At 35.1% G+C, this 18,428-nt stretch overlaps 1 long non-coding RNA gene across 2 annotated transcripts; it reads right to left on the bottom strand.

Annotated features, from left to right (window-relative positions):
• Window positions 1-12,993: 12,993 nt before the first annotated feature.
• On the bottom strand, window positions 12,994-15,722 carry LOC141716947 (uncharacterized). Of its 2 annotated transcripts, none has more exons than XR_012573454.1 (4): window positions 15,279-15,722; window positions 14,339-14,423; window positions 13,354-13,424; window positions 12,994-13,217 (listed from the first exon to the last, which is right to left on the bottom strand). It is a non-coding gene; the product is annotated as an uncharacterized LOC141716947 (long non-coding RNA). The 2 variants fall into 2 exon arrangements; XR_012573455.1 differs by having other exon boundaries at window positions 14,339-14,410.
• Between the last annotated feature and the right edge of the window lie 2,706 nt (window positions 15,723-18,428).

The raw sequence follows: 18,428 nt of genomic DNA, 5'->3' as shown, positions 1-18,428 counted from the left end.
GATTGACTTGGATTTGAGCCAGAAGATTTTTGATCATCTTTCTTCTACTCATCATCATCCAAGTCATCATTACTGAATTGTGTTTTGGGCAACTAGGCCTCAGGATCTGTCAAATATCTCCCAAAATTTTTTATCATCTCTATATTTTTATCAGTATTGTTCATTTTGGTCTTCAAATCAGTTTCCAAAGTCATTATAAGCTTTTTGTGTGCCATGACACAATGCCTGGGAACAAGAAAGTTCTTGAGTTGTTTAGTGGATGGACATATATGACTCTCCCTTGTTTGGCTGGAGGTATGCTTTTGGAAAAGCAGCTTCTTGAGCTTTTTGTAATTAAGCAAGAGAGTGTCTTCATTGAGTACTCTGTTGAATTTTTCAATGAAGATATCCAATTTATATGCCTATCCTGATATAAGAAAGTTAAGGGACGCCTGCATGCATCTGTTGTTGAGCAAGATTGAAGCTATACGTATAACTCAACAATACTGGTTTGGATAACTCAATATAGAACAAGGACTTTGAAATAATTTATATTTCACTAGAATCAGTACATATTATTTATTGGGCATATACACAAAGGTTTTGGTAGTTACGGTGAAGAAGACGTTAATAGTGATCCGTATGAAGTTCATTAATATGTTTAGGCATCAGAGGAATAAGTTTGGACTCATTCGAAGTAGCTATCAGGATCAGTGTGAAGACATCAATGATTCTTAGTGAAGTTTTTTATATCTGATAGATTACTTGATAATGATTTGCGAAGATATAGTACGAAGGCCAGAGAGTGAAACTAGTCAACTGTGAACCAGACCATTGCACTAGGTGTAAGTGATTCATGAAAGGAAACTAAGTATTATCATTAAGAAGATTGTTAAGTGAGGATTCGTATCTGGGAATACAGGTTTTATTTTTTTAGACGAAGACGCAAGAGAGAAGACTTGAAGACAGGAAAGCTTTCAAAGTGTAGTGCTTTACAGAAACTAAATCAAAGTGATCACTACCTTGTAGTAGGAGTCACCCTGATCATTATATTGAATATCATAATCAATATCCTGGTAATACAATTCAATATTTGATTACATAAACTGATTTTGACTTGGTACGAGCCTCAGGGAAGAAACAGGAGCAAAAATAAAATTTTAAGTGCATGTATGCATACAAGGGTCGCAAGTAACTCATGCAGGAAATGTTTTTAAGGAAACAATTCCCCCTTGGTACTCTAGGTCGCAAGTAAGTCTTGCACTACTACAACAGGGGTTGCAAGTAACTAATGCATGCCAAGAAACTAAGTAAAAATCCTCCTCCTAGCTCCCTTGGTTGTAAATAACTAATTCAAGGAATTTTTTGAAGGAAAAATCCTCTCCTAGGTACACTAGGTCGCAGGTAACTCTCCCTATGCATGTTCTAGGTCACAAGTAACCTTGTACAAGGGCATTAGGGTCGCAGCTAACTTTCTACTAGGGAAGGAAGGTCACAAGTAACTTGTATACTAGGTTCACATGGTAACAAGTAAATAGAATACTCAGAAAAAGCTAAGGCAACTCCCTAATTTGTACCCTGGTCACAAGTAACCATGAACATATATTTTCTAAATGCTAAAATTCATCTTGGTCATAAGTAAATGGGTTGTGAAGTTCAGGGACACAAGTAACAAAAATGTAAGCTGTATCAATTCAAATTACTTGGTCCTAGTGATGCCACATGTCCTTTCTTCTCTCTCCATCCTATCAATCTGTGTAACAAAATAGATGCAGATTGTATATCCATCTCTCCATTTTTACAATAGTGCGTAGCTTTTGCAAAAATTATCTCAGCACTCTTGAAAGCTTTATTTGACAAGGAGAGGTCATGTCCAATCTGTTCCACACCATTAAAGCCTTAAAAACTTGTAACACTCGTTATTTAAAGCTCCCTTGATTGTATTTAATACCTTTTGATCAGAGATTTTACTTTTTAGAGTGATAATAAGAACCCTAGATTTATAGCTTATTGCTTTGTTTCTTTTTATATTTGTAGCTTCGAATCTTTGTATTTAGAGTTGTAAGGAAACCTCTGGGTATTTATACTTTTGAATAAAAATAACATTTACCCTGAATCTCTTTGTTTGTTTATTTTATTTTAATTTTGATATTCAGCTGCAATTAATTTTAGAAAATGAAAAATATACATTCACCCCCCTCTATATGTACCTTTTGGACCTAACATCTATCCACACCCGAGTCAATGATGTTTATCACAACTCTCTTTTCCTGATAATTACCCTTAGATACCAAGATCACCCTTATGAAATTTATGGTCTTGTTCAAAGCCCTCTTGTAAATGATGAAGTTGTTGTTGAGAGAAGCCTTGAGAGCCTTTAGCAAATCCACAAATTTCTTGCTCAGACTAGGTCCCTCAGCTGCTTTGATAAGCCCATCCATTCCAACATCAACTTCTTGAGATTTGCCTTTATCAATAGCTTAAACAGATGTAGATGGTTGGAATGATCTTAGTAGCCTAGCCTCAAAATCCCACATAGGCTTATTCACAGGTAGGATAAGAGGTGTAGGGATTTCAGCCCTCACAGCTTCTGGAAGTGCATGCAGTGGAATGTTGAGTGCACCCATGATGGCTCCCAAAGACACTGAATTTTGCATTTGTAGGTGCTTGTGAGAGTCCTCCAGTGTCTAAATATCAGCCTGTTGACTTGCCACCATTGTTGTGAGTTGTGATACTTGAGTTGTTAGAGACACATTGGTGTTAGGGTTTATACTGAAATATTTGTTTGAAGTATATACTTTAATAATAAATTATTTGAGAATCTTGAATGCATGTTTTCACATAGTCTGTATATTATATATTCTAGACAATCTAGTATCAAATGGGATAGCTGAAGATTAGATTGTCAAACTCCTTATATAATATAATAAAGGTTCACAGTCTAAGTGGTATTAGACAAACCACTGGAACAGCTGAAGTATTATTTAGAAATAGTTTATCTTGACTATTGAATAATACTTGTATACTTTGTGTATATTGAACGGGATCAAAATAGTAGAATAATTGTTTCTTTTATTCTGACAATAAAGAAGAACTAAGATTCTACGATATTATTATTGGTTAGGTTCTTAATCTGGATGTAGTAATTGACACTTGTATTTGATGCACATGCCTTGATTCACACATTAAGTAATTTATTTAAAATTACAAATTTATGTATTGGGCAATGACATTATATACAGAGTGGGATATTAACTATAAAAGGAAACCGTGTCCGAAAAATATATTCGGGTGATGATGTCCTCTTGAAAGCTCATAAAGATAATTATGATTTAGTCCTGCAGGCAGATTTGTTCTTGCATAATTATAAGGTTGGGTGGATGATCAAGGATAAAAGATATTGATTAAATTAATTGTCAGAACTTAATTTAATTAATGGACATGCGATATCTTAAACATGGGGAATTTATAAGCAATAAATATGGGAGCCGAATTAAATAATTAATTTACGGAATTAGGAAAGGTAGTGCAAATATTAATTCTTTAGTGGATTGAATTAATATTTAATGACATTGGGCTTGGCCCGGAATGTCATTAAAAGGCTTGACCTAATGGTCCATGATCCCTACTATAGCCTATAAATATTCTCATTCTCCTAAAGCTAGAGTTAACACACAAAAAACGAAATCACATCCTAGGGTTTGAGAGAGGCAGCCATTTTTCTCAAGGAGCCGGCTAGGGTTTTGGAATTTCGGAGCATTGGGAGAGGTACACCTTGGGAGATCGAAGCCAACACTTCGTTTAAGGAGAATTAGGGAATACAATAGAAGATGTGGATTTGAATCACTTGCGCCATAGCGATTAAGGTTAATGTTCTATTCGTACTCTTTTAATTAATATCATAAAATGCAGGGCCAAGATTCGATAGATCCAACAATTGATATCAAGAGCCTGGTTCTAGGTTCTGCATTTTATGATATGTTGTCCATGTCATGATTATATATGCATGTATATAGTGGTATGCTTGTATTGATTCTGTGATGCAGGTTATTATTCACTATTATGGCCATGTTTTAATTATATGTTTGGATCCCACGTGGTTTAATCGTGGTTATTTTGTTATGATTGGATTCCACGTGGTTTATCGTGGTTTTGTTGTAAATCACGAGGGTTGATCGTGAAAGTTTTGTTTTTTCCTATTCTGATCATGTAATCTTGTAATCTTGTAAATCAATTTGTAATTGTTTTAGATTATGATCTGATGTAATAGAATAGGCTGGTTCATCTATATTATTTTATATGTAATTGTTTGATCAACAGAGCTGCAAGAAACAGAGATTTTCCGCTGCTGCATTCTGTTTTCGGGGTGCTTCGCTGTTTTGGTTGCATATTTTGCATACGATGTCCAATTTGGGCGTACGATACCTTTTCGGAAACGGAAGAACGAGACAATTAGGGTTTAAATTGTCTGAAAACCTTTGACCCATTATTTCAAGGCGTTTTGAGGCTGTTAAGGCCTCCAACCGGGCTCTCGAAGATTTCCAGAATTTTTCGAAGGATAAATTCGAAGCTATTTTTCTGGGGCCATAATAGTGGATGTGTTTTATTATATTTTACATAATTTATGCTTCTCTTGATTATTGCTACTATGTGTTTCTTGTCTGTGTTGTTATGCCATGTGATACTAACCCTTTGCATGCTAGAATGGCATGGACGTAAGGATGTTTTTATTAATGCTTTAATCATGATAGTATGCTGCTATGTTATGTGTTCTTTGTGTTGTTATAATACATGTGAACTTCGAAGAAATAACATAGGAGGATGCATCTAGATTAAAATCCTCAAAGTAAATACTAAGTGGGAGAGGGAATTAATATGAAATTAAATCCCATGGTTTCCATTATTGTTTGTATGTAATTTAACATAAAGACGAATATAAATTATATATACGTCACCCATCGTGGCATGTAATTTATGGTGTCTAGAATGTTATAGGGATTACTAGAACGAACTTCTTAAATTAATAAGTTTTAAAAAGGAATAAATACGAATTTTCTTTATTTCTGATATGGGGCGATTTTGTCAAAAATGGGTTCATCGAACTTGTAAGGTTGTGGGTATTAAGTGAGACCGATGTGACTCCTCCACTACCTGGAAATCAAACCATTGATGAATATTGAATTGAAGTTTTCTATTCAAGGAAAAATTACGAGTATTGGAAGGTATACACGCCACCCATCGTGGCGTACCAAGTTCCATAGATTTCAAATAATTTAAGATTTGATGATGGTATACACTTAGCTATGAAAAATAATATAGACCACCCCAACGTGGCGTATTGTTTAGTAATAGGACCAAAATAACATTTAAACAAATTTAGGTGGTATACATGTCACACATCGTGGCGTACCAGAAACTTATGGTGTTTAAATGTTAGTACATTTAATTTTAATAATTGTTAGAGGAATCAATAGGTCTTAATATTTAATGCACCCTTATTTATATGTAATGTGATGGTTTTTTCATGCATGATTCTCAGGATAAAATGGGCTTTAATCCACTATTCACCATACTTAAGGATAACAAACTTACCGGACCTAACTATATTGAATGGAAACGAAATTTGGACATTGTGTTGACTGCTGAGGAGTACAAGTTTTGCACTTATGAACCCAAGCCTGATCAGCCTGCTGCTGATGCTCCTGAAGATGATAAAGAGTATTATAAGCGGTGGATTAAGGCTGATGAGATGTCGCGATGTTACATTCTGGCAGCAATGTCGGGTGTTTTGCAGCATCAGCATCAGTCTATGGCCACTGCTTCGGATATGCTCTTTAACCTCAAGGAACTTTTTGGAGATCAGAATAGGGCTGCTACGCAAGTAGCCATGAAGGCTTTAATGAACACTCAGATGGCTGAAGGAACACCTGTAAGGGATCATGTTCTCAAGATGATGTCACATCTGAATGAGATAGAGATCCTTGGTGCTGAACTTGACGGGGAAACCCAGATTGACATTATCCTTATGAGCTTGTCCAAGAGTTTTGAGCACTTCCGCTTGAATTATAACATGAACAAGAGGCAGTATAGTCTCACGGAATTGCTAACATAACTTCAGGCAGCTGAAGGATTTGGCAGAGTGTTCAAGTGAATGTGGCTGAGAAAGGTTCTTCCTCTAAGCCGAAAGGTATTAAAAAGAAGAAAAAGGCTCAGACACAGAAAGCTGTGAAGGCAGTGGGAGTTCAAGGTGGTGTGAAAAAACCTAAGGGAAAGTGCTTCAGGTGCAAACAGTCAGGTCACTGGAAACAGGATTGTCCTCTTCCTAAGAAGACAAACAATACTGGTATGTCTCTTTCTCTAGTTACAGAAACATTTATAGCGGCTATATCTACGAGCACTTGGTGTGTAGATAGAGGAGCCACTGATCATGTTTGTAATTCTATGCAGGGGTTCCAGCTATCCAGAATGCTTAGAGATGGTGAGATATACGTGTTCATGGGAGATGCTACGAAAGTAGCAGTAGTTGTAGTAGGAGTTATTCATTTATCTTTTTGTTCTGATAGGATTTTGGTTTTGAACAATTGTCTTTATGTACCTTCTTTTAGAAGGAATTTAATTTCGGTTTCTAAACTTGCTTTGGATGGTTATAATGTTTGTTTGGATCGTAATATTTCTATTATGATGAATAAACGAATTATATGTTCTAGTACATTGCAAGACTATTTGTATATAATTAATCCTAGTCAACCTGCACTGCAACTGCAATATAGGGAATTGAACAACACATCTTCTAACTCTACTAAAAGAAAGGAACCTTCTAGTTTGAACCAAACATATCTTTGGCACTTGAGATTGTTGGATTTTTAATCGCAGCGAGGCATGGCAAAACACTTTTACACATATAAAATCCAAATAAAAGCATATAAATCGTGGTAAAAACGTAGGGAACGAATCTAACCTTTAAAATAATTCGGAGACAACGATCAGATATCCTTAGCAGTTGCTCCTCAAGTGTCAAGCACTCCACCGGTATCCACCAAGAAAACGATGTTAAGGAGGAGGAAGGAGGTGGAGAGAATTGGGTTTTCCAAACTTTTTTGGGTTTTGGGGTTCCAATAAAATATAGGGTCTATAATAGTGTATTTATAGGCAAAATTTTCAGCTGAAATTTTCCCATAAATATTATTATTATTATCCCATTTATTATTCTCATTAATAATTAAAACACCTTTTAATTATTAATCCTTTTTCTAAACACTTTAGAAATAATTCTCTCTCTTGATTTAATTTCCAAAAATAAAATCCTTAATTAATAATATTAAGAACTTTTCTTAATTAATTTATAATCAATTAAATATCATTTAATCAATTATTAAATTTGCCAATTAATTATTTATTTCATAAATAAATAATTATTAGCCATTATTAATTAATTCCTCCACCATTAAATCATTCTCTCTTTATGGTGTGACCCTGTAGGTTCAATATTAAGCCGGTAGTAGAAATAAATAATAATAAAACTATTTTATCATTATTTATATAAATTCTCTAATTTATTAAATATGATTAATTAATTAATCACATTTATTCTACATCGTGAGGGATACTTCTCAGCATATCGCGACTATCCGGATAATATGAATTCAGTGCTTAGAATACCAAGAACCTATTCAGTGAATAGTTACCGTACAATAAACTCCTTCTACCCTATAATGTCCCGATTAAATACAAGGCATGGATCTCGTGTCAAGCCTATCTAATTTAATCACTTGCTTACCATTTACTATGCGTAGTTCTATGCAAATTAGAAACTCCTTTTTAATTTCATTCACTCTGGCCAGAGATTCCTGAACTAGCATAAGTGGATCAGCCTTGAACATTCACTTCCTTCACTGGAAGGGGGTAGATCCTTTATTGATCATACACTATCTTCGTGTACAAATTCCTATACACAGTAGAGCCCTAATAATTGTCCCTGGATACTAAGAACTAAACCAAAGCATAGTTCAGTGTACACAAGATGACTATAATGACCTCAAGTCTAAGGATACTTGTACAACTATCACTATGTGAACAACTGCTGATACGTGAGTGAACTCCATCAGTTGTTCAGTTGTGCGAGTCATGTTCAGTGAACTTATTCTATAATAAGCACCTACATACTAGCTATAGTGTCACCACACAAATGTCTATGAGAATAGACATCCTTCATAATGAAGCAAGCATAGTATGTACCGATCTCTACGGATTATTAATTACCAGTTAGTAATTCTACGACCAGGAACTATTTAAGTTTAGAGTTATCATCTTTTAGGTCTCACTATTATGATCTCATCATAATCCATAAAAAGCTTTACTCTAAACTATGGTATATCTTATTTAAACACTTAAATAGATAGAGCCTGTAATAAAAACAAAACAAGTCTTTTATTAATATCAATGAAATCAAAACAGATTACATAAAAGTTATTCCTAAATCCTCATACATGATTGGACTTAGGACATATTCCTTTCAGAGATTAGGTCATATAACTTGAGGAGGATTCAAAGACTGGTTGTAGACGGGCCTTTAAGCTCATTGGCAGTGGAGCCATTTCTAATTTGTGAATCCTGCTTGGAAGGAAAAATGACTAAAAGGCCTTTCAAGGAATAGGGGAATAGAGCCAAACAAGTGTTAGAATTGGTTCACTCTGATTTATGTGGACCCATGAATATCCAAGCAAGAGGTGGTTAAGAGTATTTCATCACTTTTATTAATGATTATTCTAGATATGGGTACGTTTATTTGTTGCGCCGTAAGTCTGAGTGCTTTGATAAGTTCAAAGTGTACAAAGCTAAAACGGAGAAGCGACTTATTAAGAGTATCAAGTCACTACGATCAGATCATGGTGGCGAATACTTGCTTGGAGAATTTAGGGAATACCTATCAGAAAATGGGATAGAATCCCAGTTAACTGCACCAGGCACACCCCAGCAGAACGGTGTAGCAGAGAGAAGGAACCGAACTCTTTTAGAGAATGTTATATCGATGATGAGTTATTCGGATTTACCCAAGTCGTTTTGGGGACATGTCTTAGAGACAACGGCTTATCTTCTGAACTTAGTACCTTCTAAGTCGGTTCTTAAAACCCCCTTAGAATTGTGGACCGGGGATAAACCGAGTCTAAGACACATTCAGATATGGGGTTGTCCAGCACATGTGCTGAACAAGAATGCGACTAAGTTAGAATCTCGTACAGATGTAAAGTTGTTTGTAGGCTACCCCATGGGAACGAAAGGTTATTTATTTTATAGTCCGAAGAATCGGGATGTCAACGAAAGGTTATTTATTTTATAGTCCGAAGAATCGGGATGTCATTGCTAGCACCAATACAAGATTCTTAGAGGAGTACTATATAATGAATCACAAACCCATGAGTAGTTTCATTTTAGAGGAACTAGTGGGAGGGACAAATAATACCCATGAAGCTGTAGTACAAGTAGAACAACCACAACAAAATGTACAACCTGTCACTAATACCGCACCAATGCCTCGTCGTAGTGGGAGGGTTGTTCAACAGCCTGATAGATTCATATTTTTGGGAGAGTCATCAGAATTGGTCTCTGGTGAACATGATGATGATCCCCGTACATACGAAGAGGCAGTAAAAGACAAAGATGCAGATCTTTGGCAAAAGGCGATAGAATCTGAGGTGGAATCAATGTATTCTAATCAGGTATGGGAGCTCGTGGAACCACCCAAAGGTATAAAATCTATTGGATGTAAGTGGGTCTCGTGGAACCACCCAAAGGTATAAAATCTATTGGATGTAAGTGGGTCTACAAGAAAAAGAGGGGATTACATAAAAAGGTGAAAGCCTGGAAAGCAAGACTTATTGCGAAAGGGTATACTCAGAAAGAAGGTATCGATTATGAGGAAACCTTTTCGCCGCTAGTCATGCTTAAGTCAATCCGTATTCTTTTATCTATTGCAGCTCATCTCGATTATGAGATTTGGCAAATGGATGTCAAGATAGCTTTCCTTAATGGAAGTCTTGAAGAAACCATCTATATGCAGCAACCAGGGGGATTCATTAAAGAAGGCCAAGAGCATCTTGTATGTAAGCTTAAGAGGTCTATTTATGGACTTAAACAAGCTTCTAGGTATTGGAACATTCGTTTTGATCAGGCAGTCCAGTCGTATGGATTTGATCAAAGTCCAAGCGAAGCATGCGTGTATAAGAGATGTGAGGGAAATGCAGTGGTTTTTCTAGTACTATATGTTGATGACATTTTACTCGTTGGAAACAATGTTAAGATGTTGTCTTCAATAAAGGCATGGTTGTTCAAACAGTTTGAAATGAAGGACTTAGGTGAAGCAGCATACATCCTTGGGATCAAAGTTATAAGGGATCGCAAGAAAAGGATGTTGGCTTTATCTCAGGAGCCCTACATAGATGACGTATTAGCTCGTTTTAACATGCAGGACTTCAAGAAGGGTAATTTACCTTTCAGACATGGAATTTCTCTATCAAAGAGTCAGTGCCCTTCGACACCTAAGGAGATAGAGAACATGAAGGCAGTTCCTTATGCTTTGGCATGTGGAAGCCTAATGTATGCTATGTTATGTACGAGGCCTGATATCTGCTTTACCATGGGCATGGTTAGCCGATACCAGTCAAACCCAGGACAGGAACATTGGAGTGTAGTAAAAACAATACTCAAGTACTTACGAAGGACTAAGGAGTAAATGCTAGTTTACAAGTCCTATGATTTATTGCCTCTGGGATATACTGATTCAGATTTCCAGACAGATTAGGATAAGAGAAAATCCACCTCGGGATGTGTTTTTACTTTGGGAGGTGGAGTCATAATATGGAGGAGTGTGAAGCAGAAATGCATTACAGACTCAACCATGGAAGTCGAATATGTGGCAGCCTCTGAGGCAGCCAAAGAGGCTATATGGTTCCGAAACTTCCTGCTGGATTTGGATGTGGTTCCTAATTTGCCACAGCAAATCATAATTTATTATGATAATACTGGTGTTGTGGCAAATACCAAGGAACCACGGGCCCATAAGGCAGCAAAACACATAGAGCGTAAGTATCACCTCATACGACAGTTCGTTAAGCAAGGAGATATCATTGTGGCTGATATAGCATCAAAGGATAACCGGACAGATCCTTTCACGAAGTGCTTACCAGCTAAAGCTTTTCAGGAGCACGTGGAAGCGATAGAAGTCAGATACTTGGTCACATAGTTATATAGTTGGTAGTAGATTGCTTGTAATAAACACTGATATACTCAAAGAATATCTTGAGTAGAAGTGGGAGATTGTTAGGGTTTATACTAAAATATTCGTTTGAAGTATATACTTTAATAATAAATTATTTGAGAATCTTGAATGCATGTTTTCATATAGTCTGTATATTATATATTGTAGACAATCTTGTATCAAATGGGATAGCAGAAGATTAGATTGTCAAACTCCTTATATAATATAATAAAGGTTCACAGTCTAAGTGGTATTAGACAAACCACTGGAACGGCTGAAGTATTATTTAGAAATAGTTTATCTTGACTATTGAATAATACTTGTATACTTTGTGTATATTGAACAGGATCAAAATAGTAGAATAATTGTTTCTTTTATTCTGACAATAAAGAAGAACTAAGATTCTACGATATTATTATTGCTTAGGTTCTTAATCCGGATGTAGTAATTGACACTTGTATTCGATGCACATGCCTTGATTCATACATTAAGTAATTTATTTTAAATTACAAATTTATGTATTGGGCAATGACATTATATACAGAGTGGGATATTAACTATAAAAGGAAACCGTGTCCGAAAAATATATTCGTGTGATGATGTCCTCTTGAAAGCTCATAAAGATAATTATGCTTTAGTCCTGCAGGAAGATTTCTTCTTGCTTAATTATAAGGTTGAGTGGATGATCAAGGATAAAAGATATTGATTAAATTAATTGTCAGAAATTAATTTAATTAATGGATATGCAATATCTTAAACATGGGGAATTTATAAGCAATTAATATGGCAACCGAATTAAATAATTAATTTACGGAATTAGGAAAGGTAGTGCAAATATTAATTCTTTAGTGGATTGAATTAATATTTAATGACATTGGGCTTGGCCCGGAATGTCATTAGAAGGCCTGACCTAATGGTCCATGATCCCTACTGTAGCCTATAAATATTCTCATTCTCCTAAAGCTAGAGTTAACACACAAAAAACGAAATCACATCCTAGGGTTTGAGAGAGGCAGCCGTTTTTCTCAAGGAGCCGACTAGGGTTTTGGAATTTCGGAGCTTTAGGAGAGGTACACCTTGGGAGATCGAAGCCCACACTTGGTCCAAGGAGAATCAGGGAATACAGTAGAAGACGTGGATTTGAATCGCTTGCGCCGTTGCTATTAAGGTTAATGTTCTATTCGTACTCTTTTAATTAATATCATAAAACGCAGGGCCAAGATTCGATAGATCCAACAATTGGCTCACTATAAGGTGGACACTACACCATATTTGACCTGTAGCAACACCATTTTACCTGTAGCAACACCAAAACAAGTGTTAAAATGGCCAAACAGTGTTACCTAAAGCAAAAAAACTGGTTATGGTTACATTTTTTTCAAAATTTGGGGGTGTTGGATTTGCCCCTGCTATAATAAGTGTCTACAGTTACATTTTTTGAAATTTTAATAGCACCTCTCAATGTGTTACAATAGAGTACCTATAGTTACATATTCTATTTCTATGGTATCAAGTTGAAGTTGTAACCACAGTTCTGTTGCAACATACCTTACCCTTTAGTAACACCAAAAATATGTTGAAATAGACTCTCTTGTAACGCCATATTAGCTATTGTAACACAAGATTGTAATACGGTTAAATACTTATTACACTCTTATATTTTTAATAACAATCTTTCTTAGTTATACCAACATAACAAAATGTAATATTGGTTACAGTTTCTGAATTTGAAAATGTAATAAGATCTAAATCTACTTCACTTGATCAAAATATAACATTAAGGATTGAATACATAGTCAACTTGAGAATTTAACAAAGTACAAATTCATCTTAACGTTACAAAGTTCCAATAATAATAAATAACATCCTAACTACAGTCAGTGGACACATCTTTCCTCTTCTCATCAAGCAATGTTGATACAGCCTACGAACAAGTAGAAAAGTTACCAAAATGCAACTTGTGCATCAGCATTTCTTCCTCCACCTAAAAAATCAAGCAAGTGATTCATTTAGTACTAAAATTTATATTATAGCTCACAGATCTTTCCCCTAAACGTTGTTCTTTAAAAACATTCAAAAAACCAACATCAAACATAAGTGACTCGGGCTACAGAAAAAACCTGTTTCCAATAAGAGATACAACAGAGGCACCTTCTAGTCCAAGGCGCTCAACGATGCCAAACCCAATGCCCTGTCCAAGAAACTCCATAATTTTATTTACTCGAGTATACTTCTAAAATTAAAAAAATATATATTTAAAGTCTAAACCATGGTTTTCTAGAATCTGATGCCTTGCAATATATATGTTCATGAATTTTATATTTAAATCTAACTTAACAAAAATGTATATCTCAGAAAAAGTTATTACTTATGTGGCTGAAGGAACTTCAATTTTAGGCTAGTGTTAGCAATGGGTGCGGATGATGGTGGTGGTGCCGCTGCAGGCTCTTTAAGAATATATAGGTAAATCAGAGGCTTGACATCACATTACCTAATGTGACATAATGAAGCAGAAATAAAAATAAAAAACCAAGTAAGTACATTAGATGATTTACTACTTGAGCTTGTACTTTTAGTCTCCCATTAAAATACGAGGACACGGATATTATGATACAAAAAGTAAGTTACGAAAATCAACTCACGCATCTGAAAAAAGTTCTTTACCTTGCTTGGCATTCTAATAAGAAACACATCTGAAAGAAGTACTACCCTTAAACATGAGACCTAAATAAAAGTAAGCTATTCATCTATTTACAACAAATGATGATATATTAAAAATGGCAACATACATAAGAATGAATAAGTCAGGCTCTCCATTTTTTACTCGCTCCCCCTCTTTTTAGTAGCATTATGCAATTTATATGTGAAATTTACGTATTTGAGAGTGATGCTAAATAGTTGAACAACCAAGAACATTTTAAGGATGTGTGAAACTGCACCAACTATGATTTAAAACTCATCATAGTAAGGATATGCAGTAAACTCAAGAGATAAATGTATCAGCATAACTTAATATATGCATCAGAATCACAACAAACAGGACATATATGGAAATCTAACTTTAAAAAAAAATGAGTACATTAATTAATAAGTTTAACAACGTACCTTAGAAATGATCCATTCTTCATCCCAGCTTGACTTTTTTGCAAGAAAACACTCCACTTGGTTCAAAGCAACCTGTAAGCGATTACTGAGATCAATATGTGAGACATCATTCCGTAACACATTAATGTCAGAGATTAAGAAAAATCCATGTACTAGCATGCCTTCAAGTTATAAATTTCATGTTAATAAATATACCACCTTCACAGAGCTCTGCTATGAGGGGCATATCTGGAGAACTTAGAAGTTTTTGCAATTTAATTTTAATGTATAGAAAATGAATACACAATTCTAGTCTAGGGGGATAAATAAGCAGTTATAGATAGCAGGAAATAAAACAAAAAATTGGTTCAAGGTCCAAATATTAAGAGCGATTGTGCTTCAAAAATATTTTTTGAACAAGGTGAAAAATGGAAGCCTATATTTTCTGAGAAAAGGATAGTGGATGAGGCCAGGGAAATGTCCTACCCAAATGCTGATTGTTCAACGGGTAAAAGAAGAGCTAGTGGGGTTCCTGTGTTTTATTAGTGATTACTACCTTCGACTCAGGGCACATGTGAATGAAGAAGCTCGAGCAAAGATGCTACAAGATGCTTGTCACTCGCAAGCCAAGATTTTACAGCGGAAGAATGACAAGGGATGGAAAATTCACAAGCTTAATGCAACTAAGAGTTCTAAAACATAAGAGGTAGTGTTAAAACCTAGCAAGGTAATAATTAGTCGATTTCCTAAGAGTTCTGGCCCTAAAATAAAAAACATCGACAGCCATGGCCACTTCAACTCGGTAAACAAGACCTATGTGTTCAGTATGCAGAAATGACAGAAAGTTTTGGCTAGTAAACAAGTTAACAATAGTTCAAAACATATACATTTAACTCATGTACCGGTAAAATATTGTTATCTTCAATTACTAATTGTGTATGCTGCACGAGTGAATACGTACCAGTGGCGTGGAACCAATCTCATCAAAAGCAAGGCACATGTTCATCTCTTTGAAGAGCTCATCAACATGTTTATCAAACTCTGATTTTTCTGCAGGCTTCTCACCCTCATCTTTAAACCAGAACTTATATTTTGGTTTTTCTTGTTCAAACTTTTTCCAAGTCTCTCCCTTTCCATGTAGAGAATCAGCAAGAATCCGGAGAACATAAGAACATACCCAGCTATGTTGAATCGAACAAGAAGAGAGCCCCAAATTTCAGAATAAAGCGATGGCTAGAACCCTAATTGCAAACTCCAACTGTTGAACTCATTAGAGAAGAAAACCCCAATTTCTATAAATCCTAATTACTAGAACCCTAATTAAAATCTCCAAGACCCTAACTGAGAAGAAAGCTCAATTTCTTCGAGCATTAGAATTAGAATATTTGAGAGCATTTTTTGACTCCGAGTGTTTTTGCAGAAGTAAGAGTGTTTGGTTGAGTGTATATTTTATTATGAAAAATAAAATGAGCGGGTCTTGGGCCGCTTAAAATTTGGTTAAAATTTTGGCAAAATTTGGCCCGCCGATATAATGCCTCCAAAATATTAGTCCTATGGTAACACTAACTGCAATATAAATACTAACACTCTATTTTGTTTTACAATATCAGTGTCTTAATGTCTATGGTAACATTTCTTATCCTCTGCTGCATAGAATAACAAAATGCTATCTCATATCAAATTTTAGTGCTCTAAGGAAACATTTTTGCTTGTAACACCAAAAACAATGTTGGTAAAGTTTATATATGGTGTAGTGTAGAGACTTGAGATTGAAGAGCCTGGATTTGCAAGTTAGTTGATGTTAATATAGGTTGTTGAGAGCTGGAAGATGTGGCACTACCAAATGTTGCTTGAACAACCTCCTTGATTCCTTCCATCAGAAGAGTAGATGGCTCATATCTACTTTGATGAAGTTGATTCAGCTTGAGTCTTGTGTCATTTGAGTTTCTGATATGTTGTTGAACCACTTCATGTAAAGCCACAAATGATTGCCTTAAATTTTTGACATTTGCATCCACTGTAGTTAGATCAAATCTTGTCATCTGTTCTTCAAAGGTCTTGAATTTTGATTTGATCTCAACCTGTGAAGGAATAATTTCATCCATCTTCTCCCTTACCAATTTCCTGATTTTATCTTGATGGTCAGTCAAAATCACTTGTAGTGCTTTACCAAAAAGTTGAAAAGCTTTGATTTGTGCCTTGTAGACTTCGTTGACTGCATCATATACCCTGCTGTGGAGTGAGGATCTTAGCATTGCTCCACAAAATGGTAACATATTCTTCTCTGAACCTTGCCAAGACCTCATCTGTAACGCCCTCCAACCCCGGGTCAGAAGTTTGGGGTTCACAACACACACCCAATATATAAACCTTTATATAAAATATTATATGCTTTGACCGTTCTTTACACAACCACGGATCGCAACAGGTTAAAGTATGAAAACAAGTCACAATCTTAACTTTTATTACATCGTACCAAATCCTAACTAGTTCAACTTACAATTGATAATGATATCGTTCTTACAATCTTACAACTCATTTACAATATAAAGCTCCTGCTAGCTCGATCCAATTTAACCGGGAACCTTAGATCGCACACTGGACAGGGAATCCTCGTTACCAACAATTTCCTTTTCAACTGTTGAAAACATAAAAAGATTTGCAAGAGTGAGCTAACTAGCTCAGCAAGTCATAATAGCAATAACTGAGGTTAAACAATAACCAATTGAAATGATTCAGAAGAATCAAGTTTTTGCATAAGCAATGATTAGAATTGGATATTCACTTTTCATTTTAAAAACCAAGGTTAGGCTGCTGATCAGTCACGCACTAACCCCGAGCAAGGCTCCCAGCTTTGCTCTATATACTGGATCTAAGGCACGCATTGGCATATTATGACCACGAATCTGGTCCGACCACGAATCTGGTCCACATTTATAAAACCATCAAACTCTAAAATAATTCAATATGATAACCAATGTAATTCAATAAGATGAATCATAAACAACATTTATCTTAAGCATAGGCTGATTCACAATACCATGAAGGTATAATAAGGATTTCAAAAAGATTGGCTTTCAATCAAGGAAAAAATCAGAAGGTAGAAGACCAAGGGTTCAAGGGTTACAAGGATTGGTCTTCTATTAAACAAGGAATAAGGGTTGGTATGTCAAGTAAATCAATATCAGAAATCAGTATGTGGTAGATATGTATTTGTGGAGTAGTATCGTATGTGTCTAGCTCGTATCTGAGAATTCAGCAATCAATAGTTTACGAAGAATAAGGCTTATGGCTCAAGATCAATAAGAATCAGGGTTCAAGGTTGAATAGTTTAAAGCACTTGCAATATAAAACATGATTTATTTTGAATACTAGCAACATGTTATGAGAAAGTTTGAAAATATTTGCAATACATCTTGAAGAAGGTTCAGAAGTACTTGCCTTATCACAGATGATTTCCAATTTTACTTGTACTCATTTAACAGTTTTACTCATCAATCATTTTCCTTTCTTTTTTTATGCCTTGTTTTTATTCATCAATCACTCGCCTTCTCTTTCCATGCTTCAGGTCTAATTACGGATCACTGGCTTCCTTTTTCTATGCCTCACTTACTATTCTAGGTATCACAAGAATATTTCAATATTCAATCTCGTATTATTTTAATCGTCACATCGACGTCATAAGCTTTAATCTACCTTTCGTTTTACCCAAATCCGATTTACGGATTCAAAATAATGACCAAAACAGTCAAACAATAACCACATAGGCATATAACACATCAATCAGATACACGTAGCACATAGCACGCAAGATATTCGATCAAATTACTTTTCGAAGAAGATTCAGGGTTAAAATGATTTTCCAGGTATTTAATACGAATTTTTGAACTTTTTCGGAATTAAAATGGGTCTCCAAATCATTTTATAATTAAATAATAGAGTTCGAACACTCGAATCTGACTTTAAAATAATTTCATAATAATTATCGATCCTTGAAAATAATTTAAAATAATAATTTAAAACTCAAAACTATTTTTCGGAATTTAAAATCAAAAATAAATAATTAAATCTAATTATTAAATTAATTAAAATTAATTACTAACTAATTAAA

The sequence above is a fragment of the Apium graveolens genome, chromosome 4 (genome assembly GCF_009905375.1).
Source record: "Apium graveolens cultivar Ventura chromosome 4, ASM990537v1, whole genome shotgun sequence".
NCBI lineage: Eukaryota > Viridiplantae > Streptophyta > Magnoliopsida > Apiales > Apiaceae > Apium > Apium graveolens.
Note: the sequence above shows the minus strand (reverse complement) of the source record. Positions and strands in the feature narration are given on the sequence as shown.